This window comes from Humulus lupulus, chromosome 1, assembly GCF_963169125.1.
Source record: "Humulus lupulus chromosome 1, drHumLupu1.1, whole genome shotgun sequence".
In the NCBI taxonomy this organism is placed as follows: domain Eukaryota; kingdom Viridiplantae; phylum Streptophyta; class Magnoliopsida; order Rosales; family Cannabaceae; genus Humulus; species Humulus lupulus.
In genome coordinates this window covers 222,718,286-222,736,015 of record NC_084793.1, presented here as the reverse complement: position 1 = coordinate 222,736,015, position 17,730 = coordinate 222,718,286, and the positions used below count along the sequence as shown (strand labels likewise).

The 17,730-nt window shown below is 38.6% G+C and overlaps 1 pseudogene; it reads right to left on the bottom strand.

The window, feature by feature from the left end:
* The window catches only part of LOC133829905 (tRNA(His) guanylyltransferase 1-like), a 40,245-nt pseudogene extending 25,662 nt beyond the window's left edge, over positions 1-14,583 (bottom strand).
* Positions 14,584-17,730: the final 3,147 nt, after the last annotated feature.

Below are 17,730 nucleotides of genomic sequence, written 5' to 3'. Positions count from 1 at the left end.
GGGTCAAAACATGCAAACGGGGTGAAAAATGGGCAAGGGATGCGGCCCTAGCACCTTGGGCCGCGGCCCCCAGAACTTCCTGAAGCAAGGGTCGCGGTGCCCAGCAGGCACAACATCCCCACCTGCTTCTTCAAGCAAGGGCCACGACTCTCCAAGAACAGGGCTGCAACCCGAAACCCTGGGCCATTCCCAAACACGTTTCCAACTTCCCAAAGCCTCCAAAATCATACCTAAACATTCCCCAATCATCAAATTAAAGTTCCCAATGCTCCAAAAGCCTCAAAACCCAAGGTTCGAACGAACTGAAAACTCAACAATTTATAAAATCTAATTCAAAGCTTAGAAACTCGAAAAACGCAAAACTTAAACTTCGATTAGGTTGTTTCTGGTCAAATCCTTCGGTCAAGAAGCTTCTAATCTTTTCTAGGATCCCTATGCCTCGATCCTCGCTTGATTCCGACGCCTAGAACTCGAGATTTCTTCGAAAAGGCTCAGACGGTAAAACAAACTGACGAAAGGGAGAACGGGAGGTTTTCTAACGTACGTTCTATCTGATAAGCTACTAAAAGCTTAAGTAACCTCAAATAGAACCTAGTGCTCGGGGTCCCAAAAACACCCCCGGGGACATTATAGTCAAAACTTCCAGAATTCCATCCTGATCTCAAATATTCCCAATTTATCATCAAATAACATTCCTATTACCCAATAATTGACCCCGTTATGATAAAACCACTAATCCATTATATATGACCGTCTCATGCCGAATAGCTCGAATATATCTCCATAATAATGGAATCTCATTCACATATCACATTATGCACCCAAATACACAAATATACCTTTAAAGAGCCAAATTATCAAAATATCATAATATTCAAATTTGGACCTACATCCACGCATATAACATCATATCATAATATAATTCACATATACATGCATATTATCAATTAATGGAATAATTAAGCAAGTATAGCCCTCCCGGCCTACTAATCCCGCCATTAAACCACATCGGAGAATTCAGGGCATTACAACTATCCCCTCCTTACAGAAATTTTGTCATCGAAATTTACCTGAACAACTCGGGATACTGATTTTGCATATCTGACTCTAGCTCCTAGGTCGCTTCCTCGACCTTACAATTCCTCCACAATACCTTAACCAAAGGTATCGTCTTATTTCTGGGGACCTTATCTTTTCTGTCAAGTATCTGAACTAGCTGCTCCTCAAAGGAGAGATCTGGCTCAAGCTCAAGATCTTCATAACTCAGAATATGGCTCACATCAGAGACATACCTCCGAAGAGCTGAAACATGAAACACATAATGCATGGCAGCCAATGCCGGAGGCAAAGCCAGTCTGTAAGCCACCTGACCAATCCTCTCTAGGATCTCAAATGGACCTACGAATCTGGGACTCAGCTTACCTTTCTTCCCAAACCTTCTCACCCCTTTCCATTGCGAGACTCTAAGAAAGACATAGTCTCCCACTTGGAACTCCACGTTCCTACGCTTGGGATCTGCATAGATTTTCTGTCTACTTTGAGAAGCAAGCATTCGAGTTCTAATCTTCTCAATGGCCTGACTGGTCCTCTGAACTGCCTCAGGACCTAAGTATCTCCTTTCACCTATCTCATCCCAATGAATGGGAGATCTACATTTCCTACCATACAACATCTCATAAGGTGCAACTCCAATGGTAGACTGATAACTGTTGTTGTAGGAGAATTCTATTAAAGGCAGATACTTACTCCAAGATCCACCAAAGTCCAGCACACATGCCCTCAGCAAGTCTTCTAATATCTGGATCGTCCTCTTAGATTGCCCATCTGTCTTAGGATGTGTTGACTACGTTTTTAGCCAACGACGTGAGAACGTCAAATACGACAAGCCTTCAAGAGAAATAAAAACGACACAGACGGTTTAAACAAGAAAAGTAAATAACACACAAGAGATTTTTATAGTGGTTCAACCCCGATTGTCGGTAATAGCCTAATCCACTTAGAGTTGTGATTTATATATCTGTACTCAAGATCAGATGGACTGAGCCAACTGAGTTTCTTCAGTACTGATGGCAAAAATACAAGAATTCTCTTTCTAGAATACTCAGACCCAATTTTCTCTCTCTAGAATACACAGTCCCAATTTTCTCTCTCTAGAAAGAAGAAGCAGAAGAACCCCTTCTCTAATCCCATAAGCCCTCTATTTATAGGCCTGGGATACTCAACTGATATCCCCTTTAGATAGGGATATTTTATTATTCATCTTATATTTATATTACAAGAAATATTTAAAATACAACTAATTCCTCAATTTGAGTGAGGAATGAGAGATTCCCGGGTGCCTAGACCAATTCTTGCTAGAGTCGTTCAGGGGATTTTGACGTAGTCTCACATGCAAGTTGATTACTCCTTCAAGCTTTCCTTGGACCAAGGTGATACAAGCTTGGCTCTCCTTGGACCAAGGTGGTCCGAGCCAACTCCCTTGGCACCTCACCTCGGGCAACTTTGAGGCAACCTCCTCCATGACATGTCCGATCGGACATGATGGCCTTCTCCTCGGACCAAGGTGGTCCGAGGCATCCTTCTCTCTTGTTTCTCTCCTTGAACAAGTCCGAGCATACCTCCTCCATTCAAGGTCCCTTCGGACCTCGTGGCCTTCTCCTCGGACCAAGGTGGTCCGAGGCATCCTCCTTGGCACCTCACCTTGGACAAGTCTGAGGCACCCTCCTTTAGCATCTCCCAACTATGTCCGATCGGACATTGTGTAGGCTCTCCTTGTCAAAAACTAAGCCTCCACTCTTGACTTGCATGGGACTCCTCCTCCTTAGCTACCTACCTTGGACACGTTCGAGCCAACACTTAGGAAACCTTGGGAGGCTTACCTCAAACACACCCTTGGGGTCTCCTAGGACCACATCCTCCTTGGGGTCTCCTAGGACCATTTTATCCTTGGGGTCTCCTAAGACCACTTTCTTGAGTTCTCCTCGGACCTCATCCTTGGGTTCTCCTAGGATCACTCTCTTGGGGTCTCCTAGGACCACTCCCCTTAGCTCTCCTAGAATGCATTCTCCTTAGCCTCCTAGGATGCATTCTCCAATTTTTGGGTATAACAGGATGATAAGCAATGCTGAACTTCAGTTCTGTCCCCATGGCTTTCTGCAAACTCTTCCAGAACTTGGAAGTAAAAGTAGGGTCCCGATCTGACATGATCGACCTAGGTGCTCCACGGAGGCGCACGATCTCTCTCACATAGAGATCTGCATACTGGTCAACTGTATAAGTAGTTCTCACTAGCAGAAAGTGAACTGACTTGGTTTAGCGATCCACTATCACCCAAATAGAATCATGCTGACCAATAGTCCTGGGTAAGCCTACCACAAAATCCATTGTGATGTCTTCCCACTTCCACTCTGGGATATCTAGAGGCTGCAATAACCCTGCCGGTCACTGATGCTCAGCCTTGACCTGTTGACATGTTAAGCAGTTAGCCACATACTCCACTACATCTCTCTTCATCCCTGGCCACCAATATAACGATCTCACATCCTGATACATCTTCGTGGTGCCTGGATGCAAAGAGTAAGGTGTAGTATGAGATTCATCCAGAATCTCTCGCCTCAACGCAGTGTCTAACGGAACACATATCCGCCCCTTGTATCTCAACAAGCCTAACTCAGACACTGAATAATCCCTGGATGCTCCAGCCAAAACATCCTCTCTGATCTTGATCAGCTGTGGATCACTCAGCTGACCCTTTTTAGTTCTTTCTAACAGCGTAGACTATAGCGTAATATTAGCCAACTGGCCCACCAGCAACTCTATACCAGCTCTGGTTATATCATCAGCTAACTCCCTGGCTATCAACCTCATACTATAAATCTGACCCGGACCCTTCCGGCTTAAAGGATCAGCTACCACGTTGGCCTTTCCTGGATGATACAGAATCTCATAGTCATTATCTTTCACTAACTCCAGCCAATGCTTTTTCCTCATATTAAAGTCTTTATGGGTGAAGAAGTACTTCAGGCTCTTGTGTTCTGTATAAATCTCACACTTCTCTCCATAGAGATAGTTTCTCCATGTCTTCAAAGCAAAGACCACAGCTGCTAACTCTAAATCATGAGTAGGATATCTCTTTTCATACTCCTTCAACTGACGAGAAGCATAATCAATTACCTTCTATGATTGCATCAAAACACATCCCAAACCCTGATGAGAAGCATCACAATAAATCACAAACTTCTCCTGGTTTGTCGGAAGACTCAGAATCAGAGTTGTAAACAATCTCTGCTTCAGTTCCTGGAATCTGTTCTCACATTTATCTGACCACACAAATCTCTGACTCTTGCGTGTCAGCTCAGTCAATGCAATAGTAATCTTTGAGAACCCTTCCACGAAATGCCTATAATAACCTGCCAATCCAAGGAAACTTCTAACCTCAGAAGCATTCTTTGGCCTTGGCCAATCTCTGACCGCTTCGATCTTTGCTAGATCTACCTTAATCCCCTCCTTACTGACAATATGCCCAAGAAAAGATACCTGAGATAACCAGAACTCACATTTCTTGAACTTAGCAAACAGTCTGTGTTCCCTCAATCTTTGTAGAACCAACCTCAGATGCTGCTCATGCTCTGATTCAGTCTGAGAATATACCAGAATATCATCGATAAAGACAATCATAAACTGGTCTAGATAATCCTTGAACACTCTGTTCATCATATCCATAAAAGCAGCAGGGGCATTAGTCAATCCAAAGACATAACTAGGAACTCATAATGCCCATACCTGGTATGAAAAGCAGTCTTGGGTATATCTCCTTCCTTGACCCTCAACTGATGATAACGAGAACGAAGGTCGATCTTTGAGAATACCTTTTTACCTTGCAACTGATCGAACAGATCATCTATCCTTGGCAAAGGATACTTATTCTTAATTGTCAGCTTACTCAGTTCTCTATAATCAATACACATCCTCAGAGAACCATCCTTCTTCTTTACAAACAGAACTGGCGCACCCCAAGGTGAGAAACTAGGTCTGATAAAACCTAAATCCAACAGTTCTTGCAACTGCACTTTTAATTCTTTCAACTCAGTTGGGGCCATTCTGTAAGGCGCTCTAGACACTGGCTCCGTCCCTGGTGCCAGTTCTATAACGAACTCAATTTCTCTATGCGGTGGCAAACCCCACAACATAAAAATCACAAGGTCTACACAGTCTATCAATAACACTACTAGCAACAAAAGAATGTGTAGCACCAGAATCAATCAATACATTATAAGGGGTTCCATCACTAAGAAGCTGACCTGTAACAACTGAGGGAGAAGCCTCGGCTTCTTCTTGAGTCAACGCGAACACTCGAGCTGGGGCCGAGCTGTCCATTTTTCTAGGTTCTTCTTTTCTTTCCTTAGGGAAATCCTTTTTAAGATGACCCACTGCTCCACATGAGAAGCAGGCCCTTGCCCTACACTCTCCCAAGTGATGCCTCTTGCATCTGGGGCACTCAGGATAAGACTTCCAGGCTTCACCACCACCTGGACGACCCATAGAAATACCACGGGGCCGCCTATCAGGACCTGGAACTGGGAAGGTGTCAGGAACCTTCCTCTTTTGATCACTAGGGCCAACACCCCTACCTGAACCCATAAATGGAGGACTTGGCCTCCTGAATTCCTTTCTGGCTACACTATCCCGCCAGATTCTATTCTCTGCACTCTCAGCTGAGAGTGCCTTCTCAACCACCTGTGCATAGGTAGTAACCCCTGCCATAGTGGTGATACGTACATCTCGGGCTAATCTGGGTTGTAGCCCCTGAAGGAATCTCTCCCTCCTGGTCCCATCAGTGGGTACCAATTCCATGGAAAACTTTGCCAAACGATCAAACTTTAAGGCATACTCAGTGACTGCTAAATTCCCCTGAAGTAGCCTAATAAACTCCTTGGCCTTCGCCACTCTAATAGCATCATTATAATACTTTTCATTAAATAGAGTCTGAAACTCTTCCCAACTCAGGGCACTTACATTCTTGTTCTGGGTAATCACTTCCCACCAAATCCGGGCATCCTCTCGAAACATATAAGTGGCACAGGCCACCCTCTCATTACCAGTTATCCTCATAAAGTCAAGGATAGTGGTAATCATGCTCATCCATTGCTCAGCCTTGGCAGGATCTACACTGCCTCAAATACTGGAGGTTGTTGCTTCCTGAACCTTTCATAGAGAGGCTCCCATTTATTTCCAACCTCAGGCAGTTGCCCAGCTGCTGGCACCGACACAGGAGGTGCCTCTAATACACTAGCCACTGCAGGCACTTGCTGCTATTTCAGGAGACGAAGCTCTTCTCCCTGTCTTAATATTGTAGCATGCAGATCACTGATTATCTGCTGCCAGTTTACAGGAGCTGCCTGTGGAATCTGAGACTGGTCATTTTCTTGACCCTGACTGTTATTATTATTCTGGCCCTGATCACTCTGGCCAACTGAAGTGTCTATCTGCTCTGGATTCATAATTCTATCACGGATACCTTTCTGAAATAATGATCAATATGGCCAGTCAGGTAGTAATAACTAAACCTCTTGCCGCCTTACGGTCCAAGAACAAGCAGACAATTATCACATTCCCCAGTCATACAATTATTCAGGCAGATACATGTTTATAGCATTTAGCACTCAACATGTATCACATAATAGTTCATAAACAACAGTACTAATAAGTATGTTCCAGCAATCTCAGTACTAATAAGCACACAGTTGCTGAGGATATAATATTTCAGGGCACAGGTTTAACATGGTGTCTCATGCATACAGGTAAAGCATATATTCTATATTTAAGCAGTTATACATATAACTACATAAATAGTTACCAAACCATGAGTCGAGCTTGACTTCAGTGATGTGTGTACATGCCCAGCCAGTCTATAGGAACCCTAACCTTGGCAGGCTCTGACACCAAGTTGTAACGCCCTGGTTACCCCAGAATAGTTACGGTGAACCAGAAATTTGACCCGCTACCCAAGTCCTTTGGTTAAAAACGTGCTCTAAGTGTAATTAACAGGTTAAGGTGTAAAACAAATAAAAAGGAAAGGATATATTTTATTATAAACTGCTTATGAGCTATTCAAAACATTTACAAGTTGTTTATAGTACAAAAAGTTCACTACTGTTTCAAATTTACAACCTCGCCGACCTAAGCGGCAAAAATAGGGTAAACCCCTTAGTTCCTCTGAGAACTCCTTGGCCGTGGTGATCAAGCAGCCGCATATGTACACATCACCACCTAAGCTCTCCACTCAAGGCTGGGTGAGCTTTTATTTCCCTTTACCTGCACCACATAGCACCCATGAGCCAAGGCCCAGAAAGAAAACACAATATAGCATGATATAATATCAACAATGATCATAATAATCATTCAGGACTATCAGTCCAAAACAGATAGGTGACAGTCGCAAAAGTCACAAAAATGGGCACAACCCCCTCTAGCCATGTGACGATAGGGTCACCAGGGCTTAACAGATAAGTGAACCTTCCATAGCTTAAACAGGATAGGTGCATGGTGATTAGTCACCAACATAACCTTCCTCATGACCATAGAGTCATAACCTTGGAACATCGTTCCCTAGCCACGTGACAAGCGATCACCTAGGCCTTTGGCCCTAGCTCTCAGTAACTAGTCTTAGACTAGCCAAGCACTTATAAGTTTCATCGACCTTAGGGTCGGTCCAGCATTAATGCCTTAGATCCATTCAATGCTGATATCGATTAGATCTAATCTTCATTCGGCCCTGCATTCAGGACACTTATGCCGTTTCTGACTCCTAGGTCAGTGTCCCTGACTAGTCAGTGCCATATACAAGTAAGCAACATTCACTAGCATTTAATATGCAATCCATGTTTACATTTATCAACCAACATGCCTCAATAACAATCATGCATGTTACATATACGCAGGGTGCAATTTTCTTACCTCAGATTCGAGCTAGAATGATTAAAAGAACGACCCTTGAGAATGATCAACCTTTAGTCCTTTAGCGGTCACCTAATCATAACCAAATACTGGACATCATTAATAATAATGATCAACATAGGTTCCCAAACCAATATCTAGCCTTCGAGGCATCAATCCAAACTAATCCAAGTAGTAGGAACACTCTCGAGGCCTATAACTAAGTTTCCGGGGTCAAAACATGCAAACGGGGTGAAAACTGGGCAAGGGCTGCGGCCCTAGCACCTTGGGTCGCGGCCCCCAGAACTTCCTGAAGCAAGGGCCGCGGCCCCTAGCAGGCACAACATCCCCACCTACTTCTTCAAGCAAGGGTCGCGGCTCTCCAAGAACAGGGTCGCGGCCCCCAACCCTGGGCCATTCCCAAAAAAGTTTCCAACTTCCCAAAGCCTCCAAAATCATACCTAAACATTCCCCAATCATCAAATCAAAGTTTCCAAGCTTCCCAATGCTCCAAAACCCTCAAAATCCCAAGGTTCGAACGAACCGAAAACTCAACAATTTACAAAATCTAATTCAAAGCTTAGAAACTCGAAAAACTCAAAACTTAAACTTCGATTACCTTCGATTAGGTTGTTTATGGTCAAATCCTTTGGTCAAGAAGCTTCTAATCTTTCCTAGGATCGCTATGCCTTGATCCTCGCTTGATTCCGACGCCTATAACTCGAGATTTCTTCGAAAAGGCTCAGACGGTAAAACGAACTGACAAAAGGGAGAACAAGAGGTTTTCTAATGTACGTTCTATCTGATAAGATACTTCAAGCTTAAGTAACCTCAAATAAAATATAGTGCTCGGGGTCCCAAAAACACCCCCGGGGACATTATAGTCAAAACCTCCAGAATTCCATCCTGATCTCAAATATTCCCAATTTATCATCAAATAACATTCCTATTACCCAATAATTGACCTCGTTATGATAAAACCGCTAATCCATTATATATGACCGTCTCATGCCGAATAGTTCGAATATATCTCCATAATAATGGAATCTCATTCATAGGTCACATTATGCACCCAAATACACAAATATACCCTTAAAGAGCCAAATTATCAAAATATCATAATATTCAAATGTGGACCCACATGCACACATATAACATCATATCATAATATAATTCACATATACTTGCATATTATCAATTAATGGCATAATTAAGCAAGTATGGCCCTCCCGGCCTACTAATCCCGCCATTAAACCACATCGGAGAATTCGGGGCATTACACCTACAAGGCAACATGTTAAGGAAGCTTATATATTAAAGCATCATGTTAAACCATAAAGCAACATTTTAGACAATCCTATATATCAACATATACTCATAAACAACATATAAAGCAACCCCTAATCAACTTATTCAGCAACCCACAATCATTATTATCAACAAATTTTAAGCAACTTATAAGCAACATTAGCAACAAATAAATCAAAACTTTAGCAACCTATTCAACAACTACCAATCATTGTAAGCAACATATACATTAACTAATGCAACTACTTAATCAATTCTTAAGCAACCTATTCAGCAACTAGCAATCATTATAAACAACATATACAAAAAATATTACAACTACTTAAGCAACTCTTAAGCAACATATTCAGCAACTACCAATCATCATAAGCAACATATACAACAACTGTTACAACTACTTAAGCAACTCTTATGTAGCCTATTCAACAACCTGCAACTTATAATCCTCAAAAGCAAAATATAAAGCAACATTTTTAAGCAACTCTTGATACTCTTAAGCAACCTTATACATCAACATGTTAGGAAACCTTAAAAATTCTAATGTAAACCTATATGTAAACATAAGCAACATATAAAAAAAAAATATTATCAATCTACAAACCAAATCAACACATAATATTCATTAGCAACATATAATGCAACCATGATAAAATATTTAAATAACAAATTGAATTATGGTGTTAAACTTGTTGCATGTGCAAGTTCTTGAATTGAGATCAACTATTGATTTCTTGCCATCATCACGAACTTCATACAAAATATGATTTGTTGGGTGCACCTGTTTTTTTTTATTAAGAGTAATATTGTTAGTTTTGTATGTGTAATGAAGTTAAATTAAATAAAAAAGAAGTGTGCATTTTTAAAGGAGAATAATATCGTTAACTTCAATGAGTAGATGGAGTTTTCATTCAGGATCACTTCATGCTTGTTAGTCAACTTTGTGGAGGTTACTTTTGCTATGATCCTATTAGTCCAACTCCACTGTTGCACCAAAGCTCGTAAACACTCTAGCATCGTACAAATTGGTAGCTCTCTTACTGCTACAATTGCAGAATTCAAAGATTCTGCAATGTTCAATGTCATGTTTGAGTATCTATTGTTTGGGGAGTGAACCCTTGCTCATTTATGATACCAAATTTGTTTTAGGTGAGGTCGTAGCCTTTTGTCAATCCTATCAAGTTTTGTCATTTTGTACTCAAACTTTTTCATAGTGTATGCATTTGCAGCTGCAAAAAATTGTATCCTTGAACTTTTTTGAGTTCTTCTTGAACTTGGTTTTCATGTTTTTGAGCAGATGGAAGGTGCAAGTCCCATGTGGTACTTCTGGGTACACTTTTATGGTTGCTTTTATAAGGCTTTCATGTCGGTCAGATACGATGCTCATGTCTTCTCTTACACCATAAGCTTTCCTAAACATGTCAAAAAACCACTCCCAAGAATCATCGTTTTCTGGATCAACTACATAGAATGTGAGGGAGAAGATTTTACCTTCAGCATATTGAGTTGCTGCAACCAATAATGTCCTTCCATATGTTGATGTTAAGAAAGTCCCATCAACTATTACAACAGGTATGCAATAGAGCCAACCTTTCATTGAGGCATTCAATACTACAAAAGCATATCAAAACATGCCATCTTCATATGATTTTAGTTCAATATAGGATCCTGGATTTGTGCGATGCAACATATATAGATAACTAGGCAATTCTGCATAAGATTCAGATGTTTTTCCTCTCACTTTTTCAATAGCTTTTTCTCTAGATCTCCAAGATTTGTTGTATTTGACTGCACTTCATGATCATGTTTCAAGTCCTTAACTATATCAGTAGTTGTGTATTTTGTTTTGATATTTGTGAACTTGTGCTTGATCATATCTGCAATGATTGTCGAGGTTGCTTGACATTGGTCTTTTAATCTTATCTCCAAAGTCCAAGTGTGAATGTGGTTGAACTTTCTAATTATGAATTGATTTGTGTTTCCATTCCTTGAGGATCGTAACATCCACTTGCAAATTTTTATCAAGGCAAGAAACTAGATACTTCTTTTTTCATGACTCTTGTACACAATACTGGAAATGATTGTTGATCGCATAATGGCTCAAAACGATCTTCAATGTTTCTTTGTCCATATATGTTTGAGACAAAGTGATCTCTTGGTGATGATTGTTGGTGATGACTAAATCATCATCAATGTCAATAACTTCTTCTTCATTATTTATGTTTCTTTCATCTATAAGTTCTATAATTTGATTAGAGACCAGTTTTGCATAATCAATACAGTTTGCAACCTCTTCAACAACACAATCAACAACCAGTTCATCATCTGAATTTGATGATGCTTCTTCTGTTTGTGCAACTTCATTATATAGATAATTAAGTGTTGATGTACTCCTAGTTGAGAAAAAAGATTGTTGCATTGAGTTGATTTCAATTGTGAGACACAATGGGTATTTTGTGATATTCGTTTCCTTTTTCTTCAACATTAGTAGAACTTCAGTTGCGAATCATCAACTATTTTTAAAGAAGGGTATCCATCTCTAACTTGATACTATATTGTCAATAGTGTTGATTTAAGTTGCAGCTTCAATTCATTACATATCATATCGATCGGGTTGTTGTAGTTGCAGTCATTTCGAATTACTATCCCACAGACATCAAAGTTGATATAGTTTTTGTTTTGATCCCATTGCCCATTGTGCTGGAGTAAAATTGCAATGCTATTGATTTCCTACAACCAAGATAAACCTTGTAAACAACTTATAAAATTGACAATAGCTTGTTCTCCCAGTCACTTCCAATTGCGTGTTTTATGAATATTATTGCAGCAACATAAGCATTTAGAGAAACTCATTTAGATTCAACCAAATCAATCTACAAAATATACAAAAAATAGAAAAACTCTTAAGCAAGATTTTCAGCAACATTTATAACCCCTTAAGGAACTAGTCAACAACCTAGGCAGCATCCCAGAAAATCAGATTTACCTCGTTTGAAGAAATTGACAATTTCTTGCTCTCCCACTCACTTCCAATTGCTTCTTTTATGAATATTATTACAGCAACCTAAGCATTTAGATAAACTCATTCAGATTCAACCAAATCAATCAACAAAAAATACAAAAAATAGAGAAACTCTTAAGCAAGTTTTTCAACAACATTTATAACCCCTTAAGAAACTAGTCAGCAACCTAGTCAGCAACCCAAAAAATCAAATTTACCTCCTTTCAAGAAATTTCCAATAGCTTGTTCTTCCACTCACTTCCAATTGCTTGTTTTATGAATATTATTGCAGCAACCTAAGAATTTAGAGCAACCCATTCATTTTCAACCAAATCAATCAATAAAATATATATAAAAAATCTCTTAAGCAATCTTTTCAACAACCTTTATAACCCCCTAAGAAACTAGTCAGCAACCCAGAAAATTAGATTTACCTCCTTTCAAGAAATTGACAATAGCTTGTTCTCTCACTCACTTCCAATTGCTTGTTTTATGAATATTATTGCAGCAACCTAAGCCTTAGAGCAACCCATTCACTGTCAACCAAATCAATCAAAAAAATATAAAAAAGATAGAGAAACTCTTAAGCAAGCTTTTCAACACCTTTATAACCCCTTAAGGAACTAGTCAGCAACCTAGTTAGCAGCCTCGAAAATCATATTTACCTCCTTTCAAGAAACTGACAATTGCTTGTTATCCCACTCACTTCCATTAGCTTGTTTTATGAATATTATTGCAGCAACCTAAGCATTTAGAGCGACCCATTCAGATTCAACCAAATGAACCAATTAATTTTGTTTTTTTTAAGAAACCAAATTTTATTGGTGGGTGGCTGAATTTTATTTCAATTTAGGGTGGTAAAATCTAACTTAGTTGAATTAAACAGATTATAAGTGAATAAGCTTTGAACTTACCTTAAAGTTGCTGAGATTTGAGTGGTTAGGCTTGATTTTGAAGTCAAAATTCAATAGGATTTCAACCTAATTGCAACAGAGATGGCCATGGCTGTCACAGGAGTAGATTTAGATTTGATGGGAGAATGATTTCCAGTTGATTTTGAAGGTTTAAATCTCCGACAATGGCTGTCACTGGAGTTGGAAGAGAACAAAATTTGAAACCGTGTAGATGGGTGAGGTGGAGTTCGTGTAGATGGGAGATGTGGAGACCGTGTAGAAGGGAGAGTGGGAGACCTAATATCTCTTGCAAACAGTATAATTGAATTAAAGCATTAAAGTACTATTTTTATGAATTAATTTTTTAGTTACCATATTTTTGCAAAAAACATTATGTATTACTGTAATTACAAAAAAAGCTCTTAAAATTAAATTTTTTTTATTATAAAATAATTAACTAAGCAATTGTATTTAAATAATAATAAGTTTAGCTTTACTTTTAAGACCATAAACATAAAAGTCTACAAGAAAATTAGTGTGTTTGGTTTTATAAGTGTAAGTATTTTAAATCACTTTATAAAACAGGGAAAAAGAACTGTTTACTTTCTAAACAATGTGGGACTTTACATTTCTCTTTTCTCAGTTTTGGAAACTTGTAAGTGAATTAAATACTACTGAAAATATATTCTTAATAATTAAATTGTTTGGCTTGGATGGCTGGGTAGAATTTATATTAACTCAAGTGTAAGGGTTAAAACCCTTGCACCTTCATTTCTAAAAAAATATATTTAGAAAGAATCACAGTCCGGACCAATTTAATTGGTTTTGGAAAGTTAGAAACCATGACCAAACCATTAAAGTTAAGCGGTTCGGTTAAACCGAACCATCAAAAATAGTTTCATCAATCACGGTTTTTGGTGGTTTGGTGCGGTGCGGTTTGGGTTCCAAACAACGGTTTGCGGTTTATATGAATACCCCTACTATCTTAGAGTTTGGATTGGGGTTCATGTTTAAGCATACACTATATCCTACACAAATTTGGACCCAATGTGTATAGAAATTTATTAGTGATTCACAATAAAGCCTTGCAATTTTGACTCGTTCCTTTTTAACAAACTTGTTAGAATCCCAAAAACAAGTCTATAAACTCCAACTAAACAAAACAAAGCATGTTACCTCTAAACCGCCATTAATCTGAAACACACTTAGATAGCTAAAAAGACAGCAAGAGCAACCAATGTAGGAAGTTATAATACAAATATAGAGACATCTCAAGCTAAAAAAGAGATAATGACTAGAGGTAGACCCAATAGTCATAAAAGATCAAAGTGATTTTAGATTATACCTTAAAAAATCACGATCATCAACTCGAACAACGATCAAATTGGGAAACATTACTTCATCTTCTACTTCGATTGACTTGACTTACTCATATTTTTTGTTTGCCATATTTTCTTTGACACCTTGTTTGTCTAAGTGAAAATGGAGTTTGGAAAGAAGAAGTGAGATTTTAAAGAAAATCGAATTTGATGGAAGAAAAAAAGTGGGTTTTGAAGAAGACTAAATTTTATTGGACAGCAATAAAAGAAAAAGAAAAGAAAAGAAGGGTTTTTGAAGAAAAGTGAATTTCATGAAAAGTAATGCAAGGAAACTGAGTTAGTGTTAACTCGATTTTTAAGAACAAGAACGGTGGCACCGGATAGGTATGAAAGGCGGAGGCAGAGCAGGGTGATGGTTGTTTTGGGTGGAGGTAAAAAGCGTCTTTGTTGTTAATGGTGACAGGTCGTTGTTTGTTATTGTTATGTTAAAGCTTTGTTCTTATTGTTTAAATATACTGCCCCACTGTCCACCTTCGTAGAAGCAATGTCTCCATCGACCTGAGTAGAACCCACCGCTTAGCCACGAATCTATGTCGCCAACATCTGCCTCTATAATAGGTGAAAATCTTTAAAAAAAAAAATTAGTGTTGCAGTGTTTGTAATAGGCAGACATTTTAGTGAAAGTAAGAATGAGAGCATGAGTGAAATCTCTCCAACAATAGTCACAGGGAAAATGAGTACAGAGCTTAGTATTTAAACTAGTTATAGGAAAAGTAAAATAGTAACATCCAATAACTGTTAATTACTAACAGACTCCAACAAACAAAAATAACTTCCCTAACTAAAATAACAAATATCTAATGGCTGAAGCCCCCTAAAGATGAATTGTAAATACATTACGATGTCATCTTGTCTTTGAGATACTTGAAATGATTTAGAAATAAAACCTTGGTGAAGATGTCAGCCATTTGTTCATGTGTTGAAATGTGTGGTGTTTTGATGAGCCTAGCTTGTATCTCTTTTCTAACTAGGTGACAATCAATTTCTATGTGTTTCGTTCTCTCATGAAAGACAGGATTCACTGCAATGTGTCGAGCTGCTTGTTATCATAGTAGAGTTCTATTGGTCCATTATGATAAATTTTAAGTTCCTTTAAAAAAGAAAGTAACCATACCACTTCACAAGGTGTATTCGCCATAGTTCTATACTCAGCTTTAGCAGAGGACCTAGAAACAATATGTTGCTTTTTACTTTTCAAAGATATTAAGGAACGACCAAGAAAAATGCAGAAGCCTGAAGTGGATCTCCTTGTATCTTCACAAGCTACCCAAATTGAATATCTATAAGTTTTGAGATGAACTTCAAACTCTGTCATAAACAAAAGTCCTTTACTAGGACATGTCTTGACATATTGCAGCAACATCTTAGCTACCCTTAAGTGAGGTAATCTTGGTGTTGCAAGATGTTGGCTAGTCTTGTTGACCGAGAAGGACAAATCAAGTCTAGTTATTGTGAGATACTACAACTTTCCAATGTTCTTTTCTATAGTCGAGAGGATCTTCAAGAGCTTCTCCATCATCTTGGCCAAGTTTTAGATTTGGTTCCATATGTGTACTTACTGGTTTGCACCTTCAGAATCCAACATAAAAAAGTTGAAGAGCATAAGGTCTTTATGAGTCTAAAATCCCTTTGTCTGATCTAGCTACTTCAAGACCAAAGAAATACCACAGGTTGGCTAATTACTTCACTTGAATCTAGCATTCAACCTTGTTTTCAATGTCTCAAATTCTCTCCTACTATGTATAGCCTTTGGCAACTAATCGAGCCTTGTATCGTTCCACAGAACCATCAACATTGTATTTCACCTTATAAATCCACTTACAACCTACAATTTGCTTATTAGAGAGTAAACTAACAATAGACCATGTGTTGTTTCTCTCAAATGCAGAAATTTCATCACTCATGGAAACTTCCCATTCAGGTATACCAGCTGCTTGTTGATAGTTTGCAAGTTCAAAATTGCTAGAAATAGAGACCATAACAATTTTAGAAGCATATGACAACTAGGTGTAATCAAGGACTTGAGAAATGGGATGAGTTGTGACTGGAAGTTTTACCTAAGAAATATTAGACAAGGCAACAAAATTATTAGCTAGATAACAATGCTAATCATTAAAATAAGATGGTTTTCTAATAAGCTAGATATGCATATTTGAATAATTGAAAATAACATCAGAAGCTGGCACATTTTTAGGAGGAACAACATCAGAAGTAACAATATTTGAAGAAACAGGTTCGGGAAGAATTGAATGAGAAAAGAATAATTAAATGCTCAGATGACAAATTTGATATAGAATCAGAAGGAAAATTTTCCTCATGAAACTGAACATCCTTTGAATAGAAAATCCTATTAGTATCTTGATCAAGTAATTTATATGCCTTCATGACAAGTGGATAACCAAGAAAAATACATGAAGTTGCTCGAATGGAAAATTTGGACCTGAGATTTAGTAAAGTTGATGAATAAGCAAGTCAACTAAAGGCTTTTAGGTGCTGGTATAAATGTTCTTTGTTGTATAAAATTTCAAAAGGGGATTGTCTCTTTATATGGGGTGTGGGAACTCTATTAATAAGGTAAGTACCTATAGCAATAAAATAAGTCTGGTAGGCTAAAAAAATGTGAGAATGAAAGAGAAGGGCTCTAGCTATATTGAGTGTTGCAAAAAATATAACAACATGCATATTAGTGCACAAGTCGAACAAGTAGTAAAGTGATTAAGAAACCACTATTGTAACACCCTACTAATCCAGGACCGTTACATTGTGTGTTTAAATGTAACACCCTGGATAACCAAGGCCATTACACTGCGTGATTATAAAAGTGCAAAACTTGCTAATCAAGTTATATAGTTGAAACGTGACCCTAAAGTCGTAATTAGATTAGGGTTAAAATATTTTGGTCATAAACAAGAAATTTCTCATTAAAATAAATGTTTAATACATGGGATCCCAAAATAGGTTTTAAAGGACAGTTTACAAAATTTCAAAGTTTATATACAACCACAGGCCACTCTAATGGCAAAATAGACACTTTAGGTTCTCTTGTCCCTATACCATCCCTCGGCTGTGACAGCTGATTAGCTGACTATGTACATTTGTCCCCAGAGCTCTCCAACTTAGGATTGGTCCACCTTGCCCTTGCCTTTACTTGCACCATGTAGCACTCGTGAGCCAAGGCTCAGCAAGAAAACCATAATTCATAGCATAAGCGACAATC